Raw genomic sequence first — 12300 nt, 5'->3', positions numbered from 1 at the left:
CTAATGTTGTGCTGACACGTTGATTCACTAATCAAATTACGCATAGTGTTTAGTTCTATTGTATCGTATATGACAGTGTCTTTCACAACAAATAATATACACACCCAAGTTCATCTGTTGTCCATTTTGAAATTGGGACAGATTGCTACAAGACCTGTTATCCACCACCACCACCTGGCTGTTAAGAATGGGGTCACAGCATTAGATCTGCTTTCGATTGCAAAACGGTGTGGGGAGACTAACAGAGCAAAAGGTGCTTATAATTACAACACAAATAAATACTCTGGTATAGAGAATGGTATAGGCCAACATTGACATGTGTAGTACACACTCACTGTCCACTTTATTAGAAATACATATACAATCATGCAGTTATCTGATCAGCCAATCATGTATATCATGAATAATCGGTATATTTGGTCAATTATTTAGTTGATCTGGGTTTTTGACATTCTGGCAGGTTGCTATGTGTGAAAATCCCAACAGATCAGCAATTTCTGGAATACTTGAGCCAACATATCTGGCCCTATACAGCATGGCATGGATTTTTTATGGGATTAAGGTCCGGGAAATCAGAGGTTGATAAACACTCAGTGTACAAATGTGTGCCATCTGATTCACTGTGTACAGGGAACACACACATATCACACACTGGAGTCTGTTTAATGTGTTATATCTAAATGAGTGATGTCTTAATGAATTTATTCTCTATTTCTCACCATTGAAATGCAGGGACACCAGAGTCTTGATCACTAATACAGCAATGTTCTTTTCACACTGAATATAAAAAAAAAAAAAACCTTGTACAACCCTCTCTATTTATCCGGGCTTTGGACCGGCCCAGAAGTCATTGGCTTGCAACCTCTGTGGCTAGATTTTTATATAACAATATTAATTTATATTATTGCAGGATCAAAGTATGAAGTAAAAACTGAAGCATAGTGAACAACAAACACTATCATAAATAAAGCTAAGATAATATTGTCAAGTATAAAACATTTATATTGAGGAAAAGTAAATTCATGTCCTCTCTAAACCAGATTGCCTTTGTTGTGCTGATAATTTACTGTTGAATAATATATTTCTGAATATATAAATGATGGAGTGTAAATATATCTACAAATTGGGTTCATCAGGCTCTACAGCTTTAGGATGTGAAATGTACAGTAAATAAATCTTCTGCAGAATAATGACATGAAAATAGAGGGTTAGATGTGCTGAGATTTATATATTAATGAAAATGATGAATGATAATGCTTTTTCTAAATTATATTAAGTTTAAAAATAATTTGACTATTTAACTAATCAAGTCTAACATCCTTGAAGTCTAAATTTTATCTGTAATATTATATATTTTTATTTAATATTATTGTATTTATTATTTCATACCCATTGTAATGACCTGATACCTTCTTTGGAGTGCATGAATTCTTGCGAAGGCCTTTCAACAGTCATTCAACAATATTAGCAATTAACACGACTATAAAACCCATCAACCTCCCCCTAAAGTTTTAATGTCTTTTATCTGTCTCCAAACCCAGAGATTGTCTCCTCACATTCTCTCTTCTTCCTCAGTTATTTGCCTTGCACTGTGTATGTTTTAAAACCGTGGTTAAAGATTAGGTGTTTATTCTTGTACTATGCTCTGTTCACTACTGAATCTAACAAATTAGCTGGATTTCCCACATTTGGTGTTTTTTTTCATTGCACAGAAGTAACAAGCTTAAAGAAGCGTTGACTCCAAAGAATCGAGAGTTGACTCCAAAGCATAAACTCTCCCCAAAAACCCCAAATGCTTTCTATGATTTTACTTCGATCAGCTGTAAATGCCCTTCATAACTGCCGCTAACCCTAGTATATAGACTTCATGACTGACTTTTAACTGGAGATTATGTTTTCTTATTTTTTAGAATGCATTTCAGATTTACTTATGGATCACAGCTCCATGGTTCAGTCCAGTGGCCAAGTTTGATTCTAAAGCTTTGCATTCAGCGCTAAATATTTTTCTGCTTCAACTTCTGTCATCATCCAGCACCAGAGTAATCTTGAGTCTCACCCACACTTGGAGTTGCTGAAGGAGGAGCAGGAGTGCCTGCTTAATTAGACTCATATAGACTATAAGAAGAAGCTTGACAAAGTAAGGAAGGATTTTCTCAAGATGATACAGACTCTGGAAGACATAACTGAAGATAAGAACTTTTTTCTTAAATCAATTTGTCTAAGATTTTCTCTCCATTTTCAGTGTACAGAATGGCTTCTTTATATTTAACATGATGTTCGGATTTTAAGGTTCAGTATATAAGTGGTTTTAGACTCTACTGAAATGTTTTGCTCTTTTTCTCTACTGAACTGCACTTGAAAGATCAGCTGCAAAAGAACAATTTATTTAATTAAATATAACCATTTATTTTTCTCAACTTAAAACGTTATGTGATTTCAAATGTTTGGTTAAATGTGTTTCCAGAAAATAAGCATGTACGCGCGAAGAAGAGGACAACAGTTTCCTTATCATGGACATGAAGCAGGCCTACGAGCAGAGGTTTCAGGCGGTAAGGAAGACATACTGCTGTTCTGCTGGGATCCTGTATCTGTAATAATCTGTAATCTGTTTCTAGGTAGATCAAAGTGTGTCTTGTTTTGTTATTCTTCTAGTTTTTGTGCTCCAGTTCCCCTAATTACATCTGTAAAATAAAGGTTTAATTCACTCTCACTCACTCACTCATTTTCTACCGCTTATCCGAACTACCTCGGGTCACGGGGAGCCTGTGCCTATCTCAGGCGTCATCGGGCATCAAGGCAGGATACACCCTGGGCAGAGTGCCAACCCATCGCAGGGCACACACCCACTCTCATTCACTCACGCAATCACACACTATGGACAATTTTCCAGAGATGCCAATCAACCTACCATGCATGTCTTTGGACCGGGGGCGGAAACCGGAGTACCTGGAGGAAACCCCCGAGGCACGGGGAGAACATGCAAACTCCACACACACAAGGCGGAGGCGGGAATCGACCCCCCAACCCTGGAGGTGTGAGGTGAACGTGCTAACCACTAAGCCACCGTGCCCAGGTTTAATTCAATTCAATTTAATTTAAATGTATTTGTGTAGCGCTTTTTACAATTGACATTGTCTCAAAGCAACTTTACAGAACATAAACATAGAACAAAATGTTACTATAAAGAATAATATAAAGATTAATATAATACAAAAAAAGTGACATCAAATGTATGCTATTTGAAAAAAACTTGCATATTTTGCAGTATTTTCAGTGCATTACTTTAAATGTGTTCATGAAGAGTAGAAAAATAATTCACAATGTTTTTAATAGGATTAGCAAAGAGCATGATCACAAAAGTGCTGTTTGACATTTCTCTCCTTTTCCATGTTCACTTTACAGCAATAGTCCAAGGTGCTGCAAGATGTGAAGAAGAACCATGAGACTGAAATCTGCCTCAAATACAATAAGGAGCTTCAGGCAGAGAAGAAAACCTGCAGCAATCTGAAAAATAAAATGAAGATCATGAAGAAGCAGGTATGTGATGAAATGCTTGTAATGAAAGAAAAAACAGTATAGTAATTATAAAATATTACTTTAATAAGTAGTATGTATGTTTAAATTCAAGAAGTGATGCAGGTCCAGAGCAGTGAGATCAGCGTGTTAAAGGAGGATGTGTACAGCCTGAATGACCAACAAAAATACGGGAAGAAACTGAAAAGCCAGAAGAAGGAGAAGATGCAAATCAACACAGGCCTGGACCAGGTGAGGCTCATGGTGGCATTACAGCAGACACTCTTATCCAGAGTGACTTACAATTTTGTTTTATTTCAATTTATAATACTGATCAATTGACGGTTAAGGGCCTTGCTCAAGACCTTGGATTCAGACCTATGCCCTTTTGATCAGAAGCCCAACACCTCAACCACTGAGCTACCACATCCCACTTGTATGCTGTGTGGTGTAATACTCTGTTTACATTTCACTACTATATGCTTTGTTATTTTTACATAAAAGGCAATAATGTTTTACAAAGCTCATGTGGCATATTTTAAGGAATGAACCTGACAATTATTAGACAGATATTATTGTCTATCCTGGTATTAAAAAACGTTATCCAGCAATTTGATCACAACCCTAGTGGTCAGTAAACTGTACCTGTAGGAAATTCACCTCCAAGGCAAAGTTGAAGTCCATTGTACCAAACACAATAGTGAACAAAGCAGCTTTGATAAGCATCAAGAATTTGGAAACGAAACAATTACATTCCAGTCATTTAGCGCTCACCTTTATCCAGAGTGACTTACAATTTAGGGTTAAGGGCCTCGCACAAGGGCCCAACAATGGCAGCTTGGTGGACCTGGGATTCGAACCTATGCCCTTTTGATCAGTCGTCCAACACCTTATCCACTGAGCTACCACATCCCACACTAAGGCCTAATAAGTGAAAATTAAATGGAAGGGTTCATTTTTATTTTACTTTGAGACTGAGGTGAAGGAGATCAGCAAAAACCAGGCAGGGCCAGAACACACAGAATGGGGACATTTTATTTTCATAGGAAGGCACACTTTTTTTTTTTAATGAAAAACAGACATTCTGTCTGAGAAACAGACATTCACTCATAATTATTATAATTAAAATAGACCACTTTCAATATTAAAACAAAACGCCAAAAAACAAGACAATCATGTTTTATTCAATGATTCAAATACTTTTAGATATGATCAATTTCTCTGTTTATTTTCTCTTAACATTTGTATTGTATATTATTTATTACTCATTGCATAGTATTCATCCAATAACAGTGAACACAGTGCCATCTAGTGGCTTTCTTGAGTAATAGTATATCAATAGTATATAAGGCACAAAAGCTCCTCCACACTTCTTTTTAATGGGATGTTTTTTTAGTCATTTAAATATAATAATGTTTAGTTGAATTATGTTTTGTGTAATAATTGAATAAGAATTTTCTGATTTATATTTCTGAAGATAATGTTTTATGTATTTCTGGATAGGTGTTACTATTGTAAAGATAACTGTTCCTGTGTGCTAACTACTGCTGCTGAAAGGTCAAGGATGCACTTTGAATTTCACGGATGCACTTTGAATTGACTTATATTCAATCTCTCAGAATAGTAGATAAAAGTGAAATGTGTTCAGGGGCATATGATGAGTCAATTGGGGGGCACTGCCACCTAATGCGCCCTTTGGCAACGGTCCTGGAACCAGGAGGCTATGCATGAACTGAAGCAGAAGCTGAAACTAAAGGAAATTGATGAATAATAATTATTTAGACACACAGAGCAAAATGTTTCTTAATTCTAAATGATCTGAAAAATAGTTCCTAATTAACTGTTTCGATTTCATTTAAATTGATTGACTCACTATTCCAGTGCCAAGAATCAGCACATATTATTATTACTCATATCATTGGTGAATTTATACATTGTTGCCATCGTTCCTCAGGTCAGGAACAACGATTCTGGTACAGCATCCAAAGCTGCTGGGACTTTTTCCAACAGCCAAAGATGCTGAAGAAGAAATGCTACTGCAAGGAAGCAGATGTGAGATTAATACACATATAAACATATATACATACCATGACACAAACACATACAGTCCAGTATACTTATACCTGACTGAGTGTGATGACTGCAGCAGGTGAGAGCAGAGCGCCATGCAGAGGGAGCAGATACAGAGGTCTAAGGTCCCTCGGATGAAAAGCCGGACTTGTGAGCCCAAACGCCCACAAACAGCTCACCTCAGAATCCTCAGTGGTGTGTTTACTTCACTAGCTTCTGTGTTCTTAATTGCTCAAAAGCAGGAAATGCATGCATGTTTGCATGCATGTTTGTTATAAATTCATGCATGTTTGCATGCATGTTTGTTATAAATGCATGCATGTTTGCTTTTAAATATTAGTTGTGTAATAACTTGAGATGATTCAAGCTGAGTAATGAATAATTCTAGATGAAAGTTTCTGCTTGCTGTTGAATGTGAAACCTTAATGCTGACTCATGAAAAGAATGGGCTACTGAATTCTTGTGAATACACGTTGGAGTCACATGTGTGTGTAGAGGAGTGCCATTCCAGCAGAAGACCTCAGTGAGGAGATGGACAAGAACCACCAAGACATGACAGGAAAGCCAGACCATGCAGATCACAGCAGAACTCTGGGGAATGCCCCATAATCTTGCCTTATAAGCTGTGCACAAGAAGCCAGACGCTGAAGCTGGCAATCAAAATTATGACTCAAAACTTCCAAACTAAACAACAGAGTTTCTCAGGAAGTGTAACACTTTCACCTATAAAAACTAAGAACACCAGATAATTGCCAGGGAGGTATGAAGCCATCATGAAAGAGTTTGTGATGTTGTTGGAGGTCTCAGCATTAAAGCATATTCATGTGATACACCTCATATTATATAATAAAACATGTGATTTTAAATTATAAATGGTCTTACTGCTAAGACTACAGAATTATCTAAGACTACAAATTATTAAAGTATCCATTAACATACTAGGACTGCACAACCAATGTTCAATATTATTGCACCTTACTTGCACACTCTGTATATTTTACACACTTTTCATGTACAATGACCATCTGCATCTAACTATACTTATTACTGTTCTTAATTATTTTTCTTTTACTTTAGCTATTTTTTGTTGTTTAAATTATAATGCTGTAGTTTGCCTGAGCCTCACCTAAGCATTTCATTGTGCAAATAAACGCCTCCAAATAGGTTTTCTAAGAATAGTTGCAGATAAATATTGAATTTGAGTGAGTTTGAGAGGAGATGAGACTGTACAGAGTTAGTGTTGGAGGATGACGTCGGTCAAGAAGTGTTTGCAGCCATGATGTGCAATGATTGTAATCAAATCCTCTAAAGTTGGGTCTTGACTCCAGACAGAATGTGTCTACTATTTTTAACAGCATCTATTTTATGAAAAGTGCACCATTTAATAAATAAAAAAACACAAAAACTGGTACAGTTTTAGTCTTTAGGTTTATCACAAACTCAAAAAAGAAAATAAAGTTAAAAAACCTAACTAGCTTTTATTTCTTATTCTTTCCATGAATAAGAATTAACCAGGATCAGAATTTTTGTGAAACTGACTTAATAAAGTAATAAAGTAATAAACTTAATAAAGTAATAAAGTTCTTAATACTGATTGTGTTGTTTTCTATTCTTTATAAACTGCTCTGATTCTAGTTAGACTGGATAGTTACTGTGGGAAAATAATTTTAAGTCATTGTTTTATTTCCGTTTAGTTCTAGCATATTTTTGTGGATCATGTAGAAGCCAAATCAAGTTACAATGCTAGTTAAATTCAAACTTTACATTAGACTTGTGGGTCCTGTATCTCATTAATATGAAAGGAAAGGGGCAAGTTAACTCAGGGTATCATCTGTCTCTTTGTGCCATTTGATTCAAAGTGTGAGAAAGAGTGTTATGTTAATGGAATTACGGGTGAAATTCCAGGATCTGGCATGGGGGCTGTTGCATACTTTCATGCTTTGATTGTCACCTGAGTGTTTTGTCTCAAACAAACTTGACTTGATGACTGCACTGGTCTTCTCTGGAAAAAGTTTACAACATTACACTGAATATTTGTGTTTTACAAAACAATACAAACTTTTTATTTCAGCCTTCAATAACAGAACATATCATGGTAGAGATTTTCTGTTTTTTAAAAATGAAAAGCAAAATGATTTTGGATGGAAAAAGTACATAATAATATAAGACAATTTGTAAGAATGTAGCATTTATTTTGTGTACCTATTAAAATGACCCCATTCCAGTAAGAACTTAGCAAAAAAGGGCACTGTAAACCGATTTCACTTATAAAAATAAAAAGAATCATGTTTGTCTACTTATTGTAAATTATAGAAAAGAAATATTTTGTACAACATTTTTGTATATTATAGCATATTATTTATTTATTTTTTTCAGAAAACTTTATATTAATCTGCAGTCACCCTGCTAAAAGACAAGAATAAAGGGATCTGCTCTTAGAATTACACAAAGGGAAACAGAACTGTGGCAGATTATGCGTTAGAGTTAACTTTTCTGTATAGAAATCTCATCAGGTCAGCAGTTTCATAAGTACCCACCTGCCACAGTTAAAGGCATAGAGATCACACTTTTTCTTCATTCTGATGTGAACAATAACTGAAGCTCTTGAAATCTACATAATTATATGCATTAAGCTGCTGCCACATGATTATCTGATCAGATAACTGCATGGAAGTGCAGGTATACAGGTGTTTTTAATAAAGTGGATGGTGAATATTACAATACTAAATATGTACTAAAACACAACAAAAAGTCACATAAACCATCAAAACTATACGTAGGTAAATAGGGTCCAGTAATTTGACTATATATGTAGTGTTCCAAGTAGGGTTGCAAAGGGGCAGAAAGTGTTGTGAAAAATCCTTGAACCTTAAGAGAATACATTATACTATTATTATTATTATATTATATTATTATTATATTATATATTATTAACCAGAAGTCAGAGGGTGAATAAAAGAGGGACTCTTTATTATAGTAACTCAGCAGACAGGAGAAGAAAGAGTGTAAATAGGGGACTCAGGGCCATAGAATAGAACTGTTCCAGACACGTAATGGGCTCATGGGTGATATGAAGTAGCTGGAAGCGGCGATAGCTCTCCATGACATCAGCGGGCACTGGCCTTGGGTAGGGAGAAGGACGAGGATGGTGAGGCGAGGACCTGATGGGGCGACTAGGATGAGCTGACTGACCTGGAGGCGAAGGGTCTGAGGAGAGATAAGGGGAGTTAGAGGAGATAAAGGAACGGGAACTTCAGATAAGGGTAAACAATTCCAGCCTGAGCAAGGACAGGCTGAGATCATAACATGAAACATGCGATCAAAACAAAGTTGAAGCTTTTAGCAGTTTAGAGGAGTCATCAAAGAACTCCATTTTTTACTTTTATGTATACAAGCAACATTATAGTAGCAATAGCTTAACAATAGGGACAACAGTATAGCAACAATAGTTTAGCAATAGTGGCAATATACTGTAAGATGACAAATAGATAAGAGCTTTCTTTTAACATAATAACTTTTGACATAAAATCAGACTCATAGAGTGACTTATAATTATTAAAAATCATGTATAGAATAGCAAAGGAGAAACTTACCCATTGTAGTTGAATAAAGGATTAATCTTCAGGACGTCTGGCATGGAAAAACTTAGAGGCAAATGTAACTTCGACCAGGGAGTGAGGCTCTTTTTTGAGCACACTTTTAATAACAAAATTGTTGTTTAGATATAATTGTTATGTCGAACGAAGAAGACCCAGGGTCACAGGCCTGGGCTTCCGGACCTGGGCCCCCGGGAATTAAGGGGAGGAAAATCCATAAATGGGCATATGGGCAAAAGGTGAAGGAAAAACAAGGGGATTGTGAGGAACAGGACGTTACAAAAACATATGAGACATAAGGATAAGGTGATATGAAAATGGGCCTGTGAGGAGGGGAACTGATAAGGAGGCGCTTGGAAGCGTATATATAGAGGAGAATTTTTGGGGCCAAGGGTATGCGTAAAAAATCCCGTTACTCTGCAGGACCGTCCTGAGGGTTTTTGTTTTTGCATGCCGATGCTCTTCATGAAGATGCTTTTTCTTTTCTTGGGTTTTTGGGATTTCTTTTGTTACTTTCAAATTGGCAATTTCTCTTAGAGAATTGTTGGCTGATTGACCACAATAAAGAAGTTTGCTTATTCTCATCCAGGTCTGAAGAGCTTTCCCATTGTTTTAATTCGTATTAATGTTAGTGCTATCAGTAAATTAAGTTTAAGTAACAATTATATAGTATAAAAGTATTATAAAGTATATCAGTATAATTCACCCTGATATGTGCCGACTTGGAGACGGGCTCTAAGTTCCGACATATTTAATGGCGACCACGAAGCGACCTCTGCAGGGACGGTGTGAACTGCCTCCAGAACCGGGACCGCTCTCTCTGACAGGCTACAGAGGCCGGCCATAAATAACAAGGTGAGCAGACGCCTGTTAAACTCAAATGTCTGTGTATAGTGAATCTGTGGCCTGAGCGGGGGGATTGGCCCCGGGAAAGAGAGCGGACAGACACCCTCGAGATAAGAACCCCTAAGGGTGAGATAAAGAGCTGGATGAGAAATAACGAAGGGAAAGCCCCATAACTAGATAAGGTTTTGATGTGTAAGGTTTTGATGTGTGACTGTGTGTGTGTGTGTGGAAAAAATCTCATGAGTGTACTATGTAGTGGTTAGGCCTGGAGCGTATCCTCCGGTGTGAGTGCTATTAAACTCACGGACCGGGGCAGGACGGCAGGCGGTAAAGCGCATGATAAAATTCCTGGAGCGTATCCTCCGGTGTGAGTGCTATTAAACTCACGGACCGGGGCAGGACGGCAGGTGGTAAAGTGCACGATAAAATTCCTGGAGCGTATCCTCCGGTGTGAGTGCTATTAAACTCACGGACCGGGGCAGGACGGCAGGTGGTAAAAACGCGTTAGTTCCTAGATACCGCTGTTGGTTGAGACAGGTCTGCTTGGTAGGAACGGTGAAAAAGGGGGGCCCCCGGTATTATGTGTATGATAATCTGTATATGATAATCTGTATATGATAATCTGTGTATAATAATCTGAGAATGATAATAAGTGTATGATAATAAGTGGATAATAAGTGTACGTGTGTACATAGATAAGTACACAATATAAGTACACAATATAAGTACACAATATAAGTACACGGTGATAAGTGTACGTGTGTACATAGATAAGTACACAACACAAGCACACACGTGATAAGTGCACGGTAATGTGCAAACTGTGTATGGATCAGTCATGGACATTGCTGAACCGAATGATGATTCAGATTGCTGTTTGATGTAGTAAAAGTGTGGTGTGTGGGTAAGTAAAGAACAGAGGTAAGTAAGCATGACACCAGTATTGTATAAAGTAGTAGAAAACAATACTTGAATAAAAGTGCAAGTATCATACTAGAAAAAGATTTTGGTAGAATATTTTACCATATATTATAACACCTTTTATAATGATAATTAAGCAAAACGTCTCAAAGTATCTGATATATACTGTACTTAAAAAGCTGAAGTAGAAATAAGAAGTAAAATTCAGTGATTGTGAATTTGATTGTGATTGAGAGTGATTTTAGGCAAGCTAGGAGCAGAGTTTAGGCCTCAGTGTGAAATTAAAGCAAGAGGTTTATATTATATGACTACATAGTCAGAAAAATTATGGTATTATGTAAAAGGGCAGAATAGACAAATTTGAATAGATCAGTTCATGTATGTGTGCAGTCTCCACAGTGTGTCCAGTATGTAGTCATCAAATAAATAAATAAATAAATAAATAAATAAATAAATAAATAAATGAATGAATAAATAAATAAAATGAACAAATAATAATATCGACAAGACAAAGACCAGAGTAATGATTATTATGTTTATGAAGTATTGCATGGAGTGTTTTCATTAATGTTTTGTTTGTGCTGTAACTGTAGGAACAAGAATTGTGACATTTCACCGCGGTTGGGTGTTTTTGCGCTCTTTCCAGCTTTGACAGCGCGTGCACGCTGCGTGCGCTTGTGCTTTTCCATGCAGCGTGCGGACGTGCGTAACGCAATCCAGTCTAGGAGCAGTGTAATCTCCCTTATGGCATTTGTCTGGTTTTAGTCTGTAGTAACAAGTAACGAAGATGCTTAGTGGAAATATAACGGAATAAAAGTGGAAAGGGTAAGTTCAAAAATTCGGACGTATGTAAAGAAGTTCTTGTACTCTGTTACAGTAGAACACGGCACGATACGCACAATTCAGCGCATCCGGCTACACACACAAAGGATTGCATGAAGAGAAGTTAATATCCTGAGTAAAACGAGAAAAGAGAATTATTTTGTTGCATTTTATATTCAAGAACAGTCATCATCATCCTGCGTTTGAGTTATAATTCCTCTTAGTAACAACGTCACGGACACGCACAGCTTCGCCCAGTATTACGAGCACCGCTAGGGGATGAGGCTGCATTAACTTCATTGTAACTTTTGTGCATTAGATCCTCTAAATACACGGTCATGTTTTATTTATTAAGCCCACACACAAAGCATAATATGATTTATAGTGGTCGTACAAGTGTGATGAAGTTGATAGTTACCTGAACTAGGCGGCGCTAGTTCAGTTGGTTTACTTGCCTTTAAGCTCTTCCTTTTTTTCCTCACTGGAGTGATTTCTTTCATAACAAATATTATAGATTTTCATATTCTTAGAT

This window comes from Tachysurus vachellii, chromosome 16 (genome assembly GCF_030014155.1).
Source record: "Tachysurus vachellii isolate PV-2020 chromosome 16, HZAU_Pvac_v1, whole genome shotgun sequence".
NCBI lineage: Eukaryota > Metazoa > Chordata > Actinopteri > Siluriformes > Bagridae > Tachysurus > Tachysurus vachellii.
This window is presented reverse-complemented; position numbering follows the sequence as displayed.